Genomic DNA, 25,209 nt, shown 5'->3' on the forward strand with positions numbered 1-25,209 from the left:
CTCTATTAATAATAAGTATTTATATGTTGTAAATAGTATATATCTTACGACCTTCCATTACTCTATGAGTGGCTAACTAATTAATGACAAACTAAATACTAGAAATCATACTATTCGGTATATAATTTGTACGAGTGGATTGCCTTGTCATATGAAAATTTATGCACTTATAACTCATTATCTGAGCTAAACTGTTAGGAAAATATATTCCCACAAGGTTCAGATTTTGGTCTTTGCGGTCATTGGTTGGACCCCTTGTGCCTTGGCTGTTGTAGCCACAGAATATAGTATTAAAATTTCTTTATGGGCTTTCTGAAGACTGAGATCATCAATTAAAACATCAATGTTAATCAATTCAGAATGCTCTCATGGTTTACTTTTCTATGATAAATGTTTACTTGGCTCCTTCATTTTACGATAAATGGTGAGTTGGAGAGGGTGGAAAAAGAGGCAAATCATAAGTATAATATTATATGGGTAATAGAAAAATTTAACATGATACACTCAGCTTGACTCAAGCTGAAACATTGGAATTGGCTGTCTCAGGATGATGAGTGGACCCTTAAGGAACTAAGAAAAGACCCAGAGGTAGAGGTGTATAGAGAACAGAGTGACACAAATTGAGGCTGGAGATGTGGATATGTCTTAGACCTGACAAGGCCTTGAAAGACATATTAGGGATTTGAGTCATCATTCTGGACAAGAATAACATACCAGCTTTTAAGCCTGGAGATAATCTAATCATTTTCAAATCAGTGAGACCCCAATGACCATTTATTTATATTTTCATCACCCATCTAAGAAAAAATATATGTGTATATCACTCATTTTGGCTTTATTAGATATGTTAGTTTTGACCTCTTGAATATATTTAAGTCAGAGGTTGAGAAAATGTTTTAAATGCACATTATAATTATTTTATATTAGTGGGTGTTCCTCAATCCTTATTGAGATAAATATAGGGACTGCATTTAAAGAGCTAATTGGTTTGAAGATTCCTCAAGGTTCTGTTGAGCCCTAATAGTCTTAAAATTCTACTCATGTCTTTTGGGCTGAAGAAATAAAATGTTCACTTAGTTTTGTGGTGTTTCGTGACAGACCTATGAGGCTTAAACTTTGATTGAAATGATCTCAATATGAAGCTAATTTTAGCAAGGAAGCATTGTTTTATATATATATGATTTGTTCTAATTAGTTATATATGACAGTAGAATGCATTTTGAGCCATCATATATAAATGGAGTATAACTTCTCATTCTTCTGGTTGTACATAACGTAGAGTCACACTGGTTGTGTAAACATATATGCACTAGAGTAATAATGAAGGACGTACCTTTTCTTCTAACACTTGACTATATAGTTTGCTTGCCATTCTCAGTATATTTGTGAATCCTTTGGAACATCAGGGTGAATCAACACGGGCTCTGTTATACAACTTTAAAAAGTTAGCTAACTTAAAATATTCTTAAGTACCTTTGTCCATTATACTCATCAGCAATTTTTTAGAGGCCTAATACAGAGTCAGTACTATTTTAAAAGCCCTAAAAGTACTGCTCCTATTTCAGCTAAATCCAGGTAGAGATTTACTAAATGACTAGCACACATTTTGGAAGAATAAAAATCAGGTAGCAAGCACAAAATAAAGTTGCTAGTCGAACCCCTTAAAGAAGAAAAATAAGCTGGAATTTGACACTGTATGGGTCAAAGTCTCTGAATGAATGTCCTTAAAAAAAAAAAAAAACCTCTGCATTGTCTATTTTTCTTCCTCCAGTGACATTAATGCTTTTTTATAACTTGCTATTTCATCCCACCTTACATTTGAGTGGGATTAGAATCAGAATAAAAAGATAAAAGAGGTGGCAAGGTATCATCTCTCTTTTCTTTCCTTTTATATAACATGGAGCTAAACTTCAGCCCCTTCTCCAATCTGAGAAAAATCTAGGTCCTAGACATTTCAAAGGTTAGAAATTTAATGGACGACAGATAAATATATTCTGTAGCTAGTGTCAGTGTATATTACCCTGTGGGTGATCTCATAAGTCTACCAGCTGATGACAGATGCTAGGTATGTGAAATCAAGTCTCCTTAGAATTTCTGTTCACACCCTTCTTTAAGGAGAAAGTTACCCCTCAACTCCACTCCTTTGGGTAGATGTGTATCTCCCATTACCACCACCATAATATCTGAACAGCATAAGTAACCCCCAAGAACAGTAACAAGATTCAAAAGGAGAGAGGTCAGGGTTAGGTAGAGAAAGCACAATCCAAACCAGACTATTACTTCTTAGTAGATATGACACCATCCAATGGGTAGTTTCTAGCATCATAACTTATCATCAAATCTTCTCTCCAGATACACCTAACTTCATCATTTCATTTGATGGTATAATTTTTAAGGTCACCCATTTAGAGAAGCCTGAATCATAAAAGAAGAAAAGTCTCAAGAGAACTTAAAAGTCCTTGGCAATCAGTGAGAAAGTCTAGAGTTGATATTCAAATTTGCCTAGGAGTATGGCCCTGGGTGCCTCAAGATAATGCATTTGTGAAAATCTGTGCTAATAGCTTTGAAGTTAAACCTTAGATCCTATAATAAAATACCTATTATGGAGCAGATAAACTAAGGGATCACAAAGTACCATTGCTCTGGTGATGCTTAGAGCAATGGGTTCAACAGGCAGTCCCCTAGTGTAGACAGGGGTCTAAGCAGAATGGCTCCAATGGCTGCATATGTTTGGAATAGTTCTCCTGAGGTAACATATTTGGGGCTCTGGTTCTGACTGTGGTTAGGTTCTTCCATTCTTGTATGTATTGCAGATGCTAGGGATAGACGGTCCAAATGGCTTCTTCAGATTCACTTGTCTGCTTCCTGTCTGAGATGGCAAAAACGGTTGGATCTACCCAGGCACCTCCCCCGCCCTCTGTCTTTGTAGCCTCTCCATGAGGCTAGCTTTAGTTTCCCCACAAGATAGTGGGCATAGAGTAGCTTCCTGTAGCACACTGGTTTCCATGAGAGTGACTGGGCCACAGTTGGGAAAAGCAGAAAGACTTTTACAAAGCTTCAAACATTTAAAAAATACATTATATATCAATCAAGCAAATCTCCAACCCAGCACAGATCTAAGAGGAGGAGAATTATACTCCACCTTACAATGGGTGGTGTGGCAGAGTTTGCAGTATCTTTAATAAAAGATCTTTTAACCAAGAAGACATGCACAATGAAGAGACATATACATTTAATTCTGCTCCTCTCATCTCCCTTGGCATAAGTGCTTGATTCATTTTTTGTCCTTATTTTTGCAACTGCAAAATAGTAAAAATGATTCCTCCCCTTTCTGCTTAATCAGAAATAATGACAAATGCAAAATGTATTTAAAAAGGCAATACTTTAAGCTATTCAAAGAAAGAATATTTCATACAAGAAAGAACAGTATCATAGTTAATACCTTTGGGTTAAGACAGAAGTAAACTTAACGTAGGTTTGCCACTTATCTTCATAAGATCAGAAATAAACTACTTAAAAGCACTAAAACTTAGTTTCTGCACTTTGAAAATAGGAAAAGACCATGACAAGCCAAACTCAAAATATATTGTACTTAGGATGCTCAGCACAATTCCCATTGCATAACAATAAATGTTAGCCTATTTCTATTATAAATTCTTCCTATTGAATGTGAACTCATAAATGTGAACGTCTTGTGGAGATTGTGGGGCCAACTTTGGATACACGGAAAATGTCAGACTCTATTCAACGCCTTGGAGATGTCACTTTTGCAAAGGCAATGTGTTATAAAGATTTTGCCCCTCTTTTTATTTTTCCAATCAGTGCACAATATACTTCTTGTTACTGAAAGCCACCAGAAGGGAGACTCAATATAATTAAAAGATTGATCTTCTGGAAACAATGCTTAATAACAAGTGTGAAAAAGGGAGAGTGATTCTGCATTTTCAAACATTGTCCTCAAGTTAATTTAACCTGAGCTGTTTGTGAACTATCTGGAAAGTCAGGGATCAATACATTCAGGCTGAAATCAATGGACCAGAGAGAAAAGGAGACAAACCACAATTGGATAGTTCATTCAGATCAGTGAGAGCCTTATGAAAGAAATACTTGGTGGAATCCATTTCATATATATGCTCCAGATGCTAACAGTTTAGATTAGGTTTGCAGTAATAGTCTTTCATATTTTTGCTTGTTCTCTAATGGAGAAATTATAGAAAACACACACACACACACACACGGTAGATAGTCACAAATTTATATGAAAGAAAAATTATATTCAATAGTGAAAGAAAAAACTAAAATGTTTCTGACCAACTTTTTCCTTCTTACTCCAAAATCTTTAAAGAGAGAAAACTTGAACATCATCTAGTGCATTCATTTTCAAACATTTCTCTTCTAAGTACCTTTAAAACAATATATTTTTCATTGTCATCCTTTTCATCTCTTTATTTTATGTTATTTACTAATTCTTCTTAGCCATCTTTTCTATACATTGGATTTCCCACCAAGGCAATGTCTCTTATATTCTTTCAATCTCTGATGATTATTTTTCTTCAGAAACTATTTCAATTCAAAATTCTTTGAGAACCAAATGAGCAAGGCATGGAAAAATATTTTTAGACATTGTTGTTCATTCATTTGTTTTTATCACGATATTATAACTTCTTGGGTGTTTGTTTCATTTTTATCTCCTCTTCCACAATGAAAAAGTTCCTTAAAGACATAAAAAGACTTACACAATACAGACTACAGATTGCTACTCTGACACAAACATCAATACAAGTCAAAGGAATAAAAGAAAAGTGGTCAAAGGAATTTCCTGAGTGGTCATATGACCAAGTTTGCAGAAAATGTGAAAATTCCATTTCTGTAAATCATTCAAGCTCATAATAACCTGTAACAACAAACTAAAAACTCCTGACACAAATATTTTGTTGAGTTTTTGCTAGATATTTCAAATTATGTGAAAATAAATAACATCACATATAATACTTCAATTTAAAAATAGCACAATTTTTGTTTCCTGAACATGTCTTATTTATTTTAATCATGGGGATGGGTGTGAATTTATTTATTTATTTATTTACTTTGCTCATTTTACATTTAGATAGCTTTCAGCAAAGCAAAAACATTTATTTTTGTGTGAGATATATCATGAGCATTAAAATACATTATGCCAAATAATTATTTATATGGAAATTTATATATGTCATCCTAACTTCCAATTGGCAGCTAAAAAGTTTGTGAGGCATGTAAGAGCTGGGCTTATAGGTTGGCACCAAAGAGCAATTCACAGATGGAACATCACATTTTCATTAAACAAGCATACCAGTTGCAAGCAGAAACACAAAGAACACCATAGGGAAAAAAGTTAAATCCCACTTTTTTTCTGATTGGTTTATGCATTTAAAAATTAAGTGAACCTCTTCTGTTATTATGTTTTTCATTAAGAATAAAATAAAGATGAGAAAAAACATCTAGGGACAGAATAAACACCACTTACAATAATTCAAACCAATAGTTTAGCCAGGAATAATATTAAAATTAATATTTATTAAGTACCTCCTTCTTTGAATAGAGTATAACATGTAAGAAACATGGTACTCCCATCTGCAAGCTTTCCCAAATAAATATTAGCAAATAAAATTGATGAAAAAATTATAATATAGCTCAGTTTTGTTTTTCTTTTTTTGGTACCTGGGATTGAACCCAGGGTAACATAACCACTGAGCCACATCCGCAGGCCTTTTAAAAAATATTTTATTTAGAGACAGGACCTCACTAATTTGCTCAGGGCTTTACAAAGTTGCTGAGGCTGGCTTTGAACTTGCAATCCTCCTGCTTCAGCCTCCTGAGCCACTGGGATTACAGATTTGCACCATTGCACCCCGCTGGCTCACCAAATTCATAATTTCGACTTTCTTGGACAAAGTAGTAATAATCAAAATGTTTTAAAAGATTTTCCTTTCTTGGGATAAAACTCTCAGATTTATTAATTTGTATTTCTATTATAGTACAAAATGTTCCATATGCTTTAAAGGTATCTAGTGATATTTAAATATCTAGATAGCTACTAATTTTGTAAAATGATTTCCCATAAATTCCCTTCACATATTCCCCTCTAATGCATTTAAAATTGCATTATTTCTACAAAACTTTATTCAGAAATAATATTTAATGTAGGACACATGGCTTTTTTTAAAGATGCCTATTTTCTCTATAATAATTTATATTTATAGAACTCATTAGAGCATAATGTATTTGAAGCATTATTTCAAAATTAATGTATTTCATACTTATAGAAACATTTTAAAGGAATTGCCAATAATTTTGTTATTGTTGCTTTTTGTTCCTTTGTTCTTTAGTCAACCAGAGAAGGGAATTTCCCCAAAGTCAACCAGTTTCTAAAAGGTGAAGTTAGTTCCATGACCTGAGTCTTCTGCTTTAGACTTAGATTTCTTTCTCTATTTTCACAACTCAAATTTAAAAATTTAAGAAGTCTCTGATTGGTAATAACATTTTTTTCTAAAGTAGTACACAAAAGTTCTAAATCCTTTGTAAATATTTTTTTCTTATTTTAGGATTTTGTTTGATTTTACTTTAGACCGATTTTGAAATATTGGACCTAATTTTTTTTGATTGAATAGCATTACATGTGATAGATCAGAAAGATAAATCCTTTGTCATTTATAATCATATGCCTTTTACTGTATTTTCTGAAGCATTGTTTCTTTTCAATAATCTTTACCTTTTTCAGGGGGGTGAGGGTGGAGGTGGGTACCAGGGATTGAACTCAGGGCCACTCGACCACTGAGCCACATTCCCAGCCCTATTTTGTATTTTATTTAGAGACAGGGTCTCATTGAGTTGCTTAGCATCTCACTTTTGCTGAGGCTGGCTTTGAACTTGTGATCCTCCTGCCTCAGCTTCCTGTACCTCTAGGATTATAGGCATGAGCCATTGTTCCTGTTTACTAATCTTTACCTTTAAATGCTACTTTGAATAAAATCTCCAGTATCTATAATGTCATCCAATCTAATAAATTTCTAAGCTTTCAAAAATTAAATCTCATGAAACTAATCTTCAATAAAATCAATGTTTCAGGGCTGGGGATGTGGCTCAAGCGGTAGCGCGCTCGCCTGGCATGCGTGCAGCCCGGGTTCCATCCTCAGCACCACATACAAACAAAGATGTTATGTCCGCTGAAAACTAAAAAAAAAATAAATAAATATTAAAAATTCTCTCTCTCTCTCTCTCTCTCTCTCTCTCTCTCTCTCTCTCTCTCTTTAAAAAAAAATCAATGTTTCATATCTATATTTGTAAAATTTATACTGTCCCCATCCACACTATTTATATTGACTGTCTAGGTGTTTGTTTTTCCTGATACCATACTACCTCTGCATTATGCATTTTTAAGACACAGTTTTAAAAACTATGATAATTAAATTTTGTAGTAATAATGCCATTTTTAATGCATTGGAAGGATATACTGTTTCAAAGAATCATATGGGAAATATTTTTTTTGAAAAATTAGTGTTACTATCTACATTTTTAAATACCACCAGATTCCTTTAAAGCATTTGCAAACAGTTGGTAGCATAAAAGCAATACAAATGAGTCAATTTGCAAATTTAACCTGAACCAAAAAGATAGAGAAACTTTTCTTAGTGTTTTGACTCAGGTGTTTTGAAATGTGATATGTGGGCCTTGAACACTCAGAGGTATGTTCATGATCCTTAAAATCCTTCTCTGGGGTATAAGCTTTTAGAAGTGCTTTCCTAGTATTCATGTTTTTCTTTGAAATGGCTCTATATATTCTCACATATGATACCTCAATTGCCCTTCCAGATTTCCTGTGTAATAAATGTACTAGAAATGGTGACTATCTTTTTATCCTTTTTCACTGTAAGGAAAAATCAAACAAGAAAGTTTGAGCATCGTTAAGTTTTAAGGCATATTAGAGAATCTTATTATTTTACTTGTTTTCTCCTGACTCAGCAGTAATATATAAATTTACATTATGGCAATCTGTATATATATTCAAAAGAGCAAAGGATTTTTCTGTAAAATCTTCCACATATCCGAATGAGATGAATATATGTCTTATTATGAAAACCACTAATTTGAAGGCATGACATAATTGGGCATTCACAGTGATTTGGACTAATGATTTTAGTGTTTTCCTTCCTTGGGAAATGGCGCTTTCAGACTGTCAAAGAATTAAGAGTTTCTGTATTCTGCACAGTGTACGCAATTCTTATATTAATCACTTGGGTCTGCATTGTGACAGACTGGCAGAATGAAGACCCTTGGGTTATTAGATAGGATATTACAGATGAAATGATAGCTGGTTAGTTAGTGGTAAAATTAGATCTCCGGATGTTTAGTCTGTTCACTTTCTACAACACTGTACATTGCCCACTTAGGTAAGAGAGATTTATCTAAGAGCTCTCATTCAATTTATCCTTAACTTTCCCAACTCCCTAGAACCATCTCCCATTTTCTACTTTGCCCACCATATTCTAATCTAACCATTATTTTAAATTTTATGACTAAAACATGGAGGTGTTTATTTCTTCAAACTAGTATGGCCCAAATATAAGGTTCACAGTGTTTTTCTGCTCCTGTTGGTGGGCTATTCCTTCAGATATCACATTTTCCACTGGGTTCCAGACTTCTCTATGAGACTCTTCTACCATTTTTTTCCACCTTCCATCCTGGAATACTAAGACAATGAGAGCAGTTAGGTACACCTTTTTGACTATGGAGATTTAAAGTAATGTTATATCTGGGTCTTTGGATTTTTTTTTTTGTCCACTGCACCAAATCGGATGAATAAAGTTCATTTAATTCAACATAAGATAAATAAATCACATTCATACATTTAAAACACAATATAATATGTGATATTCTGCCAAGCATAGGGAGGAAAATTCCTATATGAGTTTCTGATCACTTTTTGAAAAAGGAACTCTTTGTCTCAATAGCATTAGTACAGCACTTTGTACTTTTCAAGAGATTACAAATACATTATGCCATTTGAGCCTCACAAAAACCCTTAGAGATAGGCTGGACAATTTAAAGACAAAGAAATAGGCTCAAAGAGATTTTCTAACAAAGCTGATTAGTTAGTGGTAAAATTAGATCTCCTGATGTTTAGTCTGTTCGCTTTCTATAACACTGAAGGCTTAGTTGAAAGAGTTGAAAGGGAATTTTTCTAAGGCTTGCAATACTTCATTTTAAAAAAGTTTATTCATTTTTTATTTTTTAAGATTACAAATAATCTTCACTTAAGTTATAAAACCTCGAAAACATAAATAGGTTGAAATTCACCAATAATGTCACTGCCTGATGGAAAATTTTGTTAAGTTCATTTATATATACTCATATATCCTTAAACATGTATTACAATTATAGCTCAATTTCATTAATCCCCCTCCCTTCCCTTCATTCCTCTTTGTCTGATCTAATAAACTTCTATTCTTCCCACCCCCTCGCCTTATTGTGTGTTAGCATCTCAGATAGACAATTTGGCCTTTGGTTTTGGGGGATTGGCTTATTTCACTTATTATAGATCAATTTTTTATTTATAGTGTCAATTTCTAATTGTCAGGGATATGTTTTCATGTCTTTGAATATTTTCTAGAAATTCCTAAACAGTCTGTATATTCTGTAAACCATGATCTTCTTAATTTTTCACATTATAAATTAGAATACAATAGCCTTGTAATATATCTGTGTTAAAAATCTAATAATTAACTAGTCATAGGACATACGTGTTTTTAAAATCCTTGCAACCAATTGCCAAATGTTTCCCTAAAGTTTTTATTAACTGGTACTCTTCCAGTGGTGTAGATAACACCCAACATTAAATCATGTAGCTTAATTTAATATCTGACAATTTGACCAACTTGTCAACTTGTTCTCATTTACATTCCTTTGATTTAGGTGTTTTGGTTTTAATTTTTAGAAAGTTTTTATAGTATCTCAATTCTCTTCTGGGTTCTCAGTTCAGTGGACTTTTTAGTCTTATGCAGTTGAGAAAATTACTCAAGAGAAGCCCCCAGATCATTAATAGCCATGTAGTTCTTTAGCATTCTCTTCTTCTCATGGCTCGGTTTTTCAGGGTTTTCCCAAGATGAATTATTGCTGCCAACTTTCTTGGTGTTGGAGAATATAATAATTCACTATATAAACAGTCTTAGAAGTTAAAAAGAGGACTTAGTTCATCTTTTCTTTCTTACAATTTTCTTCCTCACTCTTTCTGGTTATGTTACTAAGGAAAAAAAAGACCTAAATTGCCTAAAAACCATTTTGCTTGTTTTAGAGAAATATATAAATTCTGGAACTTACTTTAAATGGTCTTTTTTATATATTGTTCTAGAACTTACTTTTTAAATTAACAATATATATCTATGTTCATCCATGCAGAATCATGTATTCACCATTCACTCATTTTCACTGCTGTATAGTATTCTATTGTTTAAAAACACTACAAGTTATTGAGTCTTCTAAACATGAATATTTGAGGTATTTTTAAATTCTTTGTCATTAACTCTAATGCAGTGGGCCTTTTCATTTATGATTCCTGGAGTACCCTTGCAAACATTTTTCCAAGGGCAAATAAATAGAATTATTTTGGGGGGTTCTAGCATGTTACTCTTGGGAAGAGAAATAAAACAAGTACAAAATAATTATATGCTTATTCATAGAATGAGGCACATATTTAAGGCAATATTAGAGGAAATCATTTTCAAAAGACTTGGTTGAAAAAGAAATAAGAGCGACACCAACAAATAAAGGACAAAGCCGTCTTCAGATTTAAACTAGTTCACATGTCCTTTGAATTTTGTTTAAAAAATTGTTATTTCCTGTCATCACAGCTTAGTGTAATGCATGTGTTCTGGACAATAGCATTAAAACATACCCCAGGATGCCATCTTAGCACAGCAGTAGAATAAATAGGCTATGAGCAACATGCTCAGCAGTAACCACCTATGGGCTTTCTGAAGCTGGAAGAGCTGCCTGAATTCATCATTGATTATAAATATTTGTTTTATATTCCCATGGTGTTAGAACTTGGACTCAGGAAGCAATAAATGAATAAAACTGGGAAGGCTAAGACTGGAAATCCAAGTAGATCCACTGAGACAAATCCAGGTGTCAGACATAGAATCCAGAAAGGAACTGAATGAATGAGGGTCTGAGGACAGGTGAGAGATCAGAGATGGCACATGGAGAATGACTATTATTAGCCAATAGTCTAAAGAGGCAAAGATATAGAGTAACTTTCTACTCATGCAGGGCAGGCATATCAAAGGAAGGACATCTGGAAGGCAATTTAGAGGGCATGAAGGAGTCACATTTGTGTAGGAAAGTCTAAAAACAGGTCTTGCAAGTGTAATGAGACAGAGAAAATTTTATTCATATTAATGCCTCTTAGGGAGAATACTGCATTTGCTTGACAGGCAATCAGTGACAATTGTTCTTGGGGAAAAAAGATCAGACACTAAAGGCATTGATGGTGGCCAAGATTTTAGAAAAAGGAAAAACTCCAATTCTCCTTGTGACCATACAAGGAATATTTTTTCTTCTGAGGAGGAGAGAAAATTAAAATAGATTGAAGAGACAGGAGTTAAGAAAGGAGGAGAAACAATATTCATTACCCAATCAAAATAATTTCCATAACTCTTTCTATAAACCTTCAGCAAAATCATGTTCCTAATAAAGTGAATATATAAGTTAATTTCTCAGATCAAATCCTGTAAAAGGATTAGGTTCAAATGAGTGGATGCAGGGTGTGATCTAGAAAGCATGCAAAGATATGAGCATGGAAAATAGAGGTAACCAATGGGAAATTCCTACCAGGAGTCTTCCAGCCAGCACAGAAATAAGTTTGGATCTGCCATCAGCTATGGAACTAATATGCAAATGAGCTCACTCAAAACTATAGAGACATGGCAGTTTGTAGTTAACACCTGGTTTACCCAGGGAAGCTGCATGAAAAATCCAATCTTTTCTAGAAAACCAAAGTACCAGGATTAATATAGATCCTTTGGCAAGACGATAATCATGGAGTCTAAATCTAAAGTTTCTCATGTATTCCTTGCTTGGAAATAAAAGTTAGTTCTCTAAGACCAAGAGTTGATCTGAGCCCATATAAGCACATAGAGTGGTTTATCAAAAGACTTTGGATAAGTAGTCAAATTCATAGGACACATAAGTCAAACTCAATACTATAACCAGTTTAAATCTCAAAGACTTCCTAAAATGATATTTGCACTGAAGTAAGACTGAGCTTAATAAAGTGTATCTATGTAGGATATAGGTTATTTTTGACAGTTAGCCTCATAGGATTTTTGAAAGTTTTCTATTTTGCTAAGTTTGTTTTATCCCAAAGACTTTACATAAGTTCTGAGTTAAGACATAGAACAGAAATTGTGAATGAGTGCACAAGGGGAAAACAGAAAACAATGTAAGACAAACTCGGAAAGGATAGATATACAGAGAGTGATGGGAAGTACAGAGAAAAGACCAGGTAGGAAGAGAAGACCAGACAGATTGTAACGCACAGCACATCCAGCCTGAAGATCCAGCTTCTCAAAGAGTTAATTTTTCTACCCTTCCATATCCTAGCATGTTTTCATGAAGCACTCGAAATGATCTTTACTATGGGTAAGGTTGAAAAGGAGGAGAGAAATAAAAGACAAGACCCAACTTTAAAAAATAATATTTTATCAAAAGATTTCTTAAATCACCAGGGTACAAAAAAAAAAAAAAAAGAGTAAAGTCATTGTGATGATTAATGTGGATTGTCATCTTGATTGGATTGAGGGATGTAACTGCATAGCTCTGGGCTGGGGTGATAGGAGAAGGGCAAAATACCTCAGATAAAAAGACTTCTGGGAGTGTCTTTTAGGGTATTTCCAGCAACTTTTGCATGTGGAACAGAAAACTGACTGGGAAGACGCCCTTGAATGTGGGTGGTACTGTCCAATAGGGCAGAGGCTAGGGCAGTATAAAAGGCAGAAAACGGATACATATCCTATTGGTTCTGTCCTCTAAAGAACCTGGATTGATCCATTTTCCTTATCATCTGTGCTACATGTCATTATCAAGCAGTTGCCTCTTTGCCTCCCTTTGTATCTTGATGTCCTGACCAAGGCTTTGTGTCCCAACTCTAGAGTATGTGTGTTCTCCAATCACACATGTTGTTCAAATGCCAATCTGTTCTAATCACTCTTTGCTCAAAATATGTTAAAAACTTACCACTATCTTAGAATATTTTGAAACTCATTTAGTTTGATTTTTATAATGGTTTCACCTTTTTTTCTTTTTAAGATTATGTTTTACATTTAAAGATGCCCTACGGTCTACCCTACAAAGTGTCTCTGCATTGGTCTTCCATGACAATCAAACCACTCTCTGCTCCAGCAATGCCCACAGCTCAGAGATCCCTCAACCACACCTACCAATTAATATTGGTGTCCCTTGCAGTTCTATCCTTGGACTTATATCTTCTCACACTCTTCTTTCTATTGAGAACAGCATTTTCAAGATTTAAAACATATAGTTCAGTGCCAATCCATTGGGATATGAATTCTAATTCTAGGATGTACATAGAAAGTAAGACTCTCTGGAAATATGACTGTCTCTGGATCTCTCCTCTGAATTATAAATTGAGAATGATAACCACCTTCCTCTCAAGGCTGCTGTGCACTTAATTGATTTAAATTATTACAAGCATTCAGGACAATGCCTGGCACACAGGGTTATTAACCCTTTGCCAAGATCATAATGATGCTTAGAAAAAGAATAATCTTTTCTAAGATCCACTCCTGTATCTTCTTTTCATCAAGAGAATAATGTTTGATATTTTCTCCTCCAATTTCTCAGCAGTCACTTCACCCCTGCATGGAAAAATTCCTATTGAATACCATCGCATGGTCCTTCTGGAAAAATTCCTGTTGGATATCATTGCCTGGTCCTGCCAGTAGCACTTTCACTAAATATGCCCCTATCTGAAATCCTCACGTTTTTTCTTATATTATTTCTCTTTATCTGTTTTCTGGTTCTTAAATGATATGACAATGTTTACATTCATCCAATCTTAAAACTTCTTGACCAATGTGTGTTGCTTTTCCTTCAACTTCCCCATCCCATCTCTAAATTCTAGATATCTTTTCCAATTATGCTCCCAGATGTATCTACTTGTGCTAACTCCTTTTTACTGCTCAAGTCCAGACACTCATAACTATTTATCTGAATTATTGAGACTACTCTTCCTCTGTCAATTCTCATGTCTCTTCAATCCATCTCCTAAATGAGGATGTTCAAATGCCAATCTGTTCTAATAATTCTTTGCTCAAAATATGTTAAAAACTTACCACTATCTTAGAATATTTTGAAACTCATTAATTTGATTTTTATAATGGTTTAACTTTTTTCTTATTAAAATTATGTTTTACATTTAAAGATGCTCTATGGTCTACCCCACAAAGTGTCTCTGCATTGGTCTTCCATGACAATCAAATCATTCTCTGCTCCAGCAATGCCCACAGCTCACAGATCCCCCAACCACACCTATCTTTCTCACCACGTTCTGCTGAATAGAATATATTTCTCCTTTATCTTCGTTTATCAAAATTTTGCACAACATTCAATACCCTCTCCAAATTCCCTTTCTTCATGAAGCTGTCCTGATTTGGCTCCCTGCTATATTAGGTTCAACTTGTTGTTGCTCTCTCCAATACTAGCATTTATTTAGAATTGATCAGAGTTGCTTTATTAAACTATGACAGTCAACTATATACTCTAAACAGAGCTACATATCTTAAGAGATTTATTTGCATTACTTACAGTATTCCTATAATGTAGGTAAGTAAAATTGTCTCTATTAACACATACAAGAAAATTTGAAAAGATTATATAAATTGCCCAACTATATTCTTAGTAATAGTCAAAAACAAGGAAATATGTGTGCCTCTTAAATTTGTGCTCATTTTGTTCTCATTTATTTCAGTGTTCTTTAAAGGATCACCTACATCAGAATCACCTACTAAAATGCAAATTCCTAGTCATAGGGCTACTGGGGAAGGAATCAGAAATCTGCATCTTTAATAATTTCCCCAGGTGGTTCTTATGCACTATGAAATTTGTAAAATAGGGCCATAGTTCATAAAACTTCTCTTTTATTAGTTCTATTAGTGTATGTATTAAATTCAGTAGTAGTCTACTTTCTCCAGGGCAAGACTCATGTCTTATATCCATGCGTAGCTGCCAGTTTATAGCCTCATGCCTATACATAATATATAATCAATAAATTTTGGTTGAATTATTGCCAATTTCTGTGTTTCATCACAGGAAAAACTATGAAGAACTCTTGACAGTAATATATTTTTCTTATGTGGCCAGCATGGGATGGGAAATATATTTGAAGATTTGGCTTAACATATATACATAAACATACCCACATATACATTTTAATTGAAGAACACTTGGGGAAAATACAGAAAAACAGAAGAACGAAAAAGATCACCGAAATAAAATGTATTTGTCATACAAATATAATTCTTAAGGAATTTCTCCTATGTATATGTCAGTGTTATACATAGATTTATACATAGGTTAAACCTTTCTTCAAAAGTATTTTATATATATATATATATTTATATATATATATATATATATTATATATATATATATATATATATATATATATATATATATATATATCATGTACATATAAAACTTAGATATGCAATGTTTGTTTATAAAAGTGGAAAATAGTGATGTTTTTGTCAATTCGTATTTGATGCAAAATCTGTCACCACTATTATTTAGGTGAACTTGTGTATCAATCTTTTCTTTGCAAAGTTATCTCCCTGTTCTAATAAGGCTTCTGAAGTCAGTGTCCTCACCCTTTTTAAAAAAGAATTGCAGAAGTTTAGATGAGAAGCAGACTCTTATGGATTGTTTTCTTTTAGTTTATTTGCTGATAGCAGGAAGTTTCACAGAACCTATATGAGAAGGAACTCTCTCATATAAATGAAATGCAATATACTACCTAGGTTAACAGAATATGTCTCCACGAGGGTTTTCAGAAGTGAAACAATTGCAACTGTCACTTGAGACCTGTATATCCTCCAGGAGAACCTCTGTTTCCAGTTGATAACAAAAATGTTGATGTTAAGGGGTAGGTAATATGGCTCATCTGTAAAACGTTGACTCAAGAATAGAAATTATTTTTTTCTGATTCTCTTCATACATCTTAGAGAAAATCATACTTTCAAAAAGAATTTAACTGCCTAGGAATGGCAAAAAAGATACATTGTACTAGTAACTACAAATGAAGTTTTAAAGGAAAAGATGGCAGATTCAATATCTCATTACTTCTTTCTTCTCCCCAAAATCTGCTATAAGGACAGTAAAAAGATTAAGAAATAGAACGAAAAGTACAAAAATAAAAGGAAAGGACATGGTAGCAAAAACTTTTTGGAAATGGTAGGACAGATGGATGGCAATTTACTTAGCAGAAGTATATTTCTACTCAAGTTCCAGGCTAACAAGGAGAGAAATCAAGAGGCAACACAAATTATGCCAAAATGTTCAGAGAATGTCCATTTAAAGTACTTCTGGGAGTAAGAATTAAAAAAAAGGAAAGATAGGGTTGAACAAATATATTGGGTAAAGTCTAAAAAGATAGAGCTTTAAATTTCTTCCATCAGCCCACACATCAGGAAATGGAGCCTTCCACACATCCACATAGGATCAGGGGAATATGCAATCAAAGACTAATACAAAATGGTCCTCTGACTCACACCATGTACAAAAATTAACCCAAAGTAGATAGCAATTGATATATAAGAGCTAAAACCCTGCAACTCTTAAAAGAAACAGGCGATATTCAGGCCATTAGATTTTGCAATGGATTTTAGATTGACATAACAAAAGCATGAAAAAGAAAAGAAAAAAGTGGGTAAACTGGACTTTATCAAAATTAAAAGCTTTGGGGCATTAAAGGACTTTATTAAAAATGAAAAGATGAGATATGCAATGGGAAAAGATATTTTTAAATTATATATCCGATAATGGTTTAGAATCTAGACTATATAAAGCACACTTCTAAGCAACAAAAAGACCACCTAATTTAAAAATGAACAATTTGATAATCCAAGTGACTCAGAAGATTGAGGCAAAGGATCACAAGTTTGAAGCCAGCCTAAGCAGCTTAGACAGACCCTGTCTCAAAATAGAAAATAAAAAGAGCTGAGAATATAGCCCAGTGGTAAATCACCCCCATATTTCTCCAAAGAAAATATAATCATGACCAGAAAACATGCGAACAAATCTCTCAATAGGGAGAGATTTGGGAGTCATTAGGGAAATGCAAATTAAGACCACAGTGAGATACTATTGTGTACCCACTAGGATGACTATCATTAAAAGAGAAGAAAAGAGGGGAAAAAAAGAAGTGTTGGCAAGGATGTGGAGAAACTGGAACTCTCTCATGTTGCTGGTGAGAATGTTGAATGGTTCAGTTGATGTTGAAAATGTTTGCTCAAAAAGTTAAATATAGAATCTCCATGACCCAGCCAATTCACTCATAGGTATATACTCAAAATAATTGAAAACAAAGTACTTAAACAAATACATGGGTAGGCATTGTCAATACAGCAGTATTCACAGTAGCAGAAAGGTGGAAATAACCCAATATCCATTAATCGATAAATGGATAAGTTGTGTACATACATGGAAAATTCTCTAGACATAAAAAGTAATGAGAAACTGAACATTGTTCAACATGGATGAACCCGGAGAACATTACAAAAGAAGACAGACATAAAAGATCATTATTATGAGTGTTTAGGATAAACTATCCAGAATAGTTAAATTTATAGAAATAGAAAGCAGATTTCTGTTTGTCACAGACTGGAGGGAAAAGTCAATAGTAACTGCTTAATGGGTTTGAGGTATTTTATTTTTCAGGAAAATAAAAGTATTTTGGAATTATACACAGCTGTTGATTTTGCAACGTTGTGAATGTACTAAATGACATTAATTTTACATTAAGGGAACTTAACCTCAAAAAACTGTCATATAAAGGATCCCTGGACAGGAGAATACTAGGCACAATTGTGGTTTGCTTTACCATTGCTAAAACAGGAAAATAATGTTAAAGTAAATTTACATATTAAATATTGAAGTCCCCACTCCTCATCCCCAATTTGGATGAAGAATCTGACAACAATGGTTTTAAAATTTCAAGCAGAAACATAAAAGATTCCTCATGAGACATCTAACTAGCCCTTGAAAAAATGACCTAAAAATATGAAGGAAGCCCCAGGCAAAACTGTTCAACTAGATTATCCTACAGCAAAGTCCTCAGTTGACCCCACTATCAGATAAGCAGCTTATAATCTTCTTCTTGCTATGCAACACAGGCAACAGCAATGAGCAAACAAACAGAGGGGAAAGTTTTGTCAGGTGAAAGACGAACCAAAACACAGAGTTGAAGAATCATGGATCATAGAGGAGATGAAAAGCTACCAGTAACATCTTTTGAATAGGAGACTATCCATGAAAAAAGAGCAAACAATGCCATTGATATGATTTAGGGGAAAAAAAAAAAACAATAACAAAGAAAATCTGATAGGAAAAATGAAATTCTCAAAGGAAATGTTGAAAACTAAAATTATGCAAAGTTCCAAACAAGTAGAGAAAAGTGGTTTTTAAAAGTAGACCATAATGTTCATCACATTCCACTATCATTATCCAAAGTACATGTATGAAGACACGAATTGGTGTGAATATACTTTGTATACAACCAGAGATATGAAAAATTGTGCTCTATGTGTGTAATAAGAATTGTAATGCATTCCGCTGTCACATATAAATAATTAAAAAGTAGAACATAAAACAGAGAAGAAAAATCATCTGAAAAGCAAGTACCTAGAAAGAAAAAAAAGTGAGAAAATGGAGGAAAATAGATAATCAAATACTTAAATTTTAAAAAAAAAAACTAAATATTTAAGATCTCTTATTTCCAGATTGATGGAAGCCACTAGCAATGGATAAGCACTGTGGGAAAGACTCACTCCAAAGAGCATTATGAAATTTGGGGACACACAGGAAAGAAAATCTGTGATATTTATATGAGAAGAGGTTAAGTACAAAGGATAAAGATCAGTAACACTGGAAAAGAGAAGGCAAAACAATAATCTTTTATTCAAAATTCTGAGAGAAAATGATTTCCATCTTTGATTCTGTCCCCCAAATTGTAAAAGTGTTGATTTGATGATATTTTTAGTAATAAAATACTTTAAAAGAATATCATCACTGCACCTGTTCTCAAAAAAGTAACAAAAGAAGTGCTCTGACAATATCAAAATATAAACCAAGAAAGGGGAAGGCAGGAGATTCAGTGAATTATGTTTCCAACCTAACATCGAGGAGAAGGTAATTTCCCATATAATTATGATGAAAGATACCAGAAACAGCTGTGCAGCAAGCTTAGAAACAACAGTGTAGATGGAAAGGGTCTCAAGGTTCAGCGGGAAATCTATCCACAAAGATGAATTAATAGAACTCATGATGAGTTTCACAATAATGAGGAAAACGCACAATTGGGAAAAAGAAAGGGATGAATTGATGATATGTAACAGAAAATTTTTATCTTTTGGAAAAACCAAAGTAAGAGAGAGGGAGGAAGGGAGGAAGGAAGAACAGAGAAAAAGGCAGGTCAGGCTATATGCTATATATATATAGGCTATATATATATATATATATATATATATATATATATATATATAGGCTATATATGCTATAGGCCACAGAAGGCATATAGGTATGTCCTTTTTTTTTTTTTTTTTGGTGTGGCCCTGGATAGCATTCAGACAGAGAGGCAAACAGACTTTTAAAGAAAATATATTTGAGATCAAGAAAAACTATTCTGATATAAAAATTATGAAATCTTGGGGAACAAGAAGAGAATTCAATAGCAAAAACAATGCTAAGCAGGAAATGTGAATCAGGCGGTATAGCGATACCAGACTTCAAACTATATTACAGAGCAATAGTAATAAAAACAGCATGGTACTGGTACCAAAACAGGCGGGTAGACCAATGGTACAGAATAGAGGACACAGAAACCAATCCACAAAACTACAACTATCTTATATTTGATAAAGGGTCTAAAAGCATGCAATGGAGGAAGGATAGCATCTTCAACAAATGGTGCTGGGAAAACTGGAAATCCATATGCAACAAAATGAAACTGAATCCCTTTCTCTCACCATGCACAAAAGTTAATTCAAAATGGATCAAGGAGCTTGATATCAAATCAGAGACACGCCGTCTGATAGAAGAAAAAGTTGGCTACAATCTACATACGGTGGGGTCGGGCTCCAAATTCCTCAATAGGACACCCATAGCACAAAAGTTAATAACTAGAATCAACAAATGGGACTTACTCAAACTAAAAAGTTTTTTCTCAGCAAAAGATACAATAAGAGAGGTAAATAGAGAGCCTACATCCTGGGAACAAATCTTTACTCCTCACACTTCAGATAGAGCCCTAATATCCAGAGTATACAAAAAACTCAAAAAATTAGACAATAAGAGAACAAACAACCCAATCAACAAATGGGCCAAGGACCTGAACAGACACTTCTCAGAGGAGGACATACAATCAATCAACAAGTACATGAAAAAATGCTCACCATCTCTAGCAGTCAGAGAAATGCAAATCAAAACCACCCTAAGATACCATCTCACTCCAGTTAGATTGGCAGCCATTATGAAGTCAAACAACAACAAGTGCTGGCGAGGATGTGGGGAAAAGGGTACAATTGTACATTGCTGGTGGGACTGCAAATTGGTGCAGCCAATTTGGAAAGCAGTATGGAGATTCCTTGGAAAGCTGGGAATGGAGCCACCATTTGACCCAGCTATTCCCCTTCTCGGTCTATTCCCTAAAGACCTAAAAAGAGCATGCTACAGGGACACTGCTACATCGATGTTCATAGCAGCACAATTCACAATAGCTAGACTGTGGAACCAACCTAGATGCCCTTCAATGGATGAATGGATAAAAAAAATGTGGCATTTATACACAATGGAGTATTACTCTGCATTAAAAAATGACAAAATCATAGAATTTACAGGGAAATGGATGGCATTAGAGCAGATTATGCTAAGTGAAGCTAGCCAATCCCTAAAAAACAAATGCCAAATGTCTTCTTTGATATAAGGAGAGTAACTAAGAACAGAGTAGGGTCGAAGAGCATGAGAAGAAGATTAACATTAAACAGGGATGAGAGGTGGGAGGGAAAGGGAGAGAGAAGGGAAAAAGCATGGAAACGGAAGGAGACCCTCAGAGTTATACAAAAGTACATACAAGAGGAAGTGAGGGGAAGGGGAAAAATAATACAAGGGGGACAAACGAATGTCAGTAGAGGGGGCAGAGAGAGAAGAGGGGAGGGGAGGGGAGGGGAGGGGTGATAGTAGAGGATAGGAAAGGCAGCAGAATACAACAGACACTAGTATGGCAATATGTAAATCAATGGATGTGTAACTGATGTGATTCTGCAATCTGTATATGGGGTAAAAATGGGAGCTCATAACCCACTTGAATCAAATTGTGAAATATGATATATCAAGAACTATGTAATGTTTTGAACAGCCAACAATAAAAAATTAAAAAGAAAAAAAAAAAAAAAAGAAGAGAATTCAATTAATGGCTAGTGCCAACTTAATTTGTTCACTCTATTTTTTATGCTTACACTCCACAATAAATATTCTCACCCACATGGCCAATAAGAAAACCAGGTCTTCCAGACACTAGGTACATTGCCTAGAAATTAGCAGAACTCAAACTACCTGCATTTTTATTGAACTCATGTTCTTACTTAATTCCATTGTGCTGTTGGCACTTAACACAATTTTTCCCATATGCTACTACTACTAATGGTACTAGTACTAATAATAACCACAATTATCACATTTCTGTGAGTTTTCACATGGGATCATACTTTGAGCCATGCGTGTTCTTTATGTCCCTGCGATATTTTTGTCTGTACTTCATTCTGTATAACAGCTGTATTCTTTTTCACATCATGGATGTGTTACATTTTATTTTCTCACTCTCTTACTCTTGTCATGTAGCTTCTTTCTAATTTTCCTCTATTACAATAATTATTAGCATGAAAAGATACGAGCCATTTTCTCTATTTTGCACTTGGGTATAACTTTCCTTAGAACAGATTTCTGGAAGTGTAACTGTTGCTTCAGAGAAGTCTTTGGTTCGTTCAGAGATATTGCCATGTTGCCCTCCAAAAGAACTTTTCATAATTTGCGCTCACCCTCTGAATATTAAAAAGGGTCATTTTCCTGAATATCACCAATTATTTAAGAGTTTTATCAATATTTTAAGTCTTGGTCCACTTTATATGTAAATATCTCTCTTTTTAATTTTATTTTAAAATTTGTGGCGGAGAAGCTAAAGATTTTTTTCTCTCAATTTTTGTTTCTTCTGTGAAATATATTTATCCCCATACATTCTTCTTTTCCTCCATTACCATGTATAAAACAACTGTGCTGTCACTAGAATCTACCTTCTGCTTGGCATAAGATGCCACTCTCTTTACCACTTAAGAGACATTGCAGTAGTCTTTCTTCTCTCTCTCTCTCTCTCTCTCTCTCACTCACTCAATCTCTCCCTCCCTCCCTCCCTCCCTTTCTCCTCCCTCCATCTCTCTCTCTGGTGAACTACTACAACCAGTATACACACATGACATAATTCCTTTGAAAGAAATAAATTCTTCTCATAACCCTCAATTTCCATTCATCTACTAAATTCAGGATTCTCCTTCCCTTTCTGCAAAACTCCTTGTAAAAAGCTTCTCCAACTCTCTTAGATCTATTCCAATCAGCCTTTCTCTCTCAACACTCTATCAAAATAGCTCTTGTCAAAATCACTCATCAAAAAAGTTTTATTTATCATCTCTGTTATGAAATTCAATGTTCATTTCTCCTTCCTCATCTTCTAGTACTTTTATGTAGCATTTAACACAGTTGCTTATTCCTTCCGTCCTGAATTTCTTTATTTAATGGCCAGGAAATCATTCTGCTTGTTCTTCGAATGTGTCAATTCCTTGGGGGCTCCACTGATGCTCCATTCCTGGGAGTACACCTGGGCTACTACTTGGACCTTTTCTCTTCCTCATTCCTCCTCCAGGCTTCCCCATCTCAGCAAATGATGGTATTATTTTTCCATTACTCCAACCATAATTCTTGCAGCTATTTTATCCATTTCTTTCACTTTTATGATTGAATCCATCAGCACTTCACAATAGATCTCTGTTATGAATATGTCCAAAATCTAAACCTCTGCCTTCTTTTGTGTCTTCACCCCTAAAGTTCAAGTGACAATATTTCTCATTGGATTACTATAGGAGATTCTTATCTTTTCTCATTCCTACCAGGTTCATCTCCCTACAGTTTATCTTCTGTGAATAAAACAGAGAAAACTTTTAGAAATGTAAGCTATGCGATGATCACATTTAAAAATCTCCAGTTGATTCCATCTTGCTCAGTCTACAAGACACTACATGAGCTTGCTTTCTACTCTTCTGTAACCTCTTCAATCTATAGCCATCCTAGCTTCCCATAAGTCCCTCAGAGAAGTCCCAAATACTCTTGTCTTTGGGTTCTTGCCCCTTGCTTTCTCATTTCTCTCAGACATTATCTTAAATGTCATCTCATCAGTGAGACTGTCAAAAAGTTTCTTTTCAAAAACAATGATTTTTAAGGTGATTCCAAAACTAATAAGAATTCAGGTAATGCTTAAATCTGCAAAGAAGAACATGTAAACCAAACCTCACATTCCATAAAAAGTTAAGTCATCAGTTTTCCATCTTTGCAAATGAAGATAAACGTGTTTGGAGAAGCTAGAGTGCTATATCTGATGAAAATTATCAAATTTTATTTTTCTTTAATAAAGAGAAAGTGAAGTGAAACTGAACAAATTATTAGACAAATTTGATAATTTTTTTTACAATGATAGCTAGTATTTTTCAAACACCATAGAAGATTAATAAGAGAGATTATGACAATCAAGTCCCTTTTGACAAATGTTTCAGATTTTGAGGTCCAATGTAGTTCTTGTTGTGGTAATAAAATTCACATTGCTATTTTCCTTCACTTTCCAATTTTTGAGTTACATTACTGATTTTATATTATCAGACTATCTAAAATTTAGATTCAATTCTGTAGCCATTGTTCTCATAGCTCTTTAGATGTAATTCAAGTTTGATTATCAGGGCTTACTATGAGCTTCACCGGCTCTCTAATTATGATTTAAAAATTTTTGTGTATCCATTAATGCGTTGGCTCTCCTCTCAATATTTTTAAGAAGAGGGTATTATGTTTTCTGACCTTTTTATGTTTGAAGTTGTTTCTCTGCTCACTTTGTATTTGAACTACATGTCTGATCTTCATCATACTTTTCAAAATTACATTATTTTCCATAAACAAAACAGATATTTTGGTAAAATTCATTAGTCTTTAAATCACCTGGAATTTCTTTCTGTTGGGGATAGTTAAAGATATAATTTGCTAATTTTTTTCCCAAGGAATAACTAATTTTATTCATATCATTTGATGAATTGGCTATTTTTTGCTACCAGGTTAGAAAGACTCCTATATTTATTATAAATTTAATATAAATTTTCTTTTCCTATGTATATAAATCTGTTTCTGGATCCTATTCTGTTCATTTGCCTGTTTGTTTAGGGTGGAAACTTAAATATATATTTTGGTAATCATATATTTCTAGTATTAACAGAAGACAAATGTGTAGATATCCTATATTGTAAAAAATAAATTGGGAATATCATGTGAAGTACCATATATTTTGTAAAATTAATGCTCTCAATTATTACTTATCTGCAGAATTTTCTCATATGTTTTTATGTATTTGGTCTTCATAGGAAGTCTGATTTCCTATTGAGGTTTCTACTGGAGTTTCCTTGAAGCGTACATCTAATTCTCTGAGTACATGCCATTCTGTTCTTTACGCTATTAATTTCCTGAGTTAATTTATAGTTATAATCACCAATATCCTACCCATTCCTTAGGAGACTACTCACATGGTTTTTAAATGGATTTTGTTGTTATAATGAATGAGATCTTAATAATATTACTTAATAA

This window comes from Marmota flaviventris, chromosome 14 (assembly GCF_047511675.1).
Source record: "Marmota flaviventris isolate mMarFla1 chromosome 14, mMarFla1.hap1, whole genome shotgun sequence".
NCBI lineage: Eukaryota > Metazoa > Chordata > Mammalia > Rodentia > Sciuridae > Marmota > Marmota flaviventris.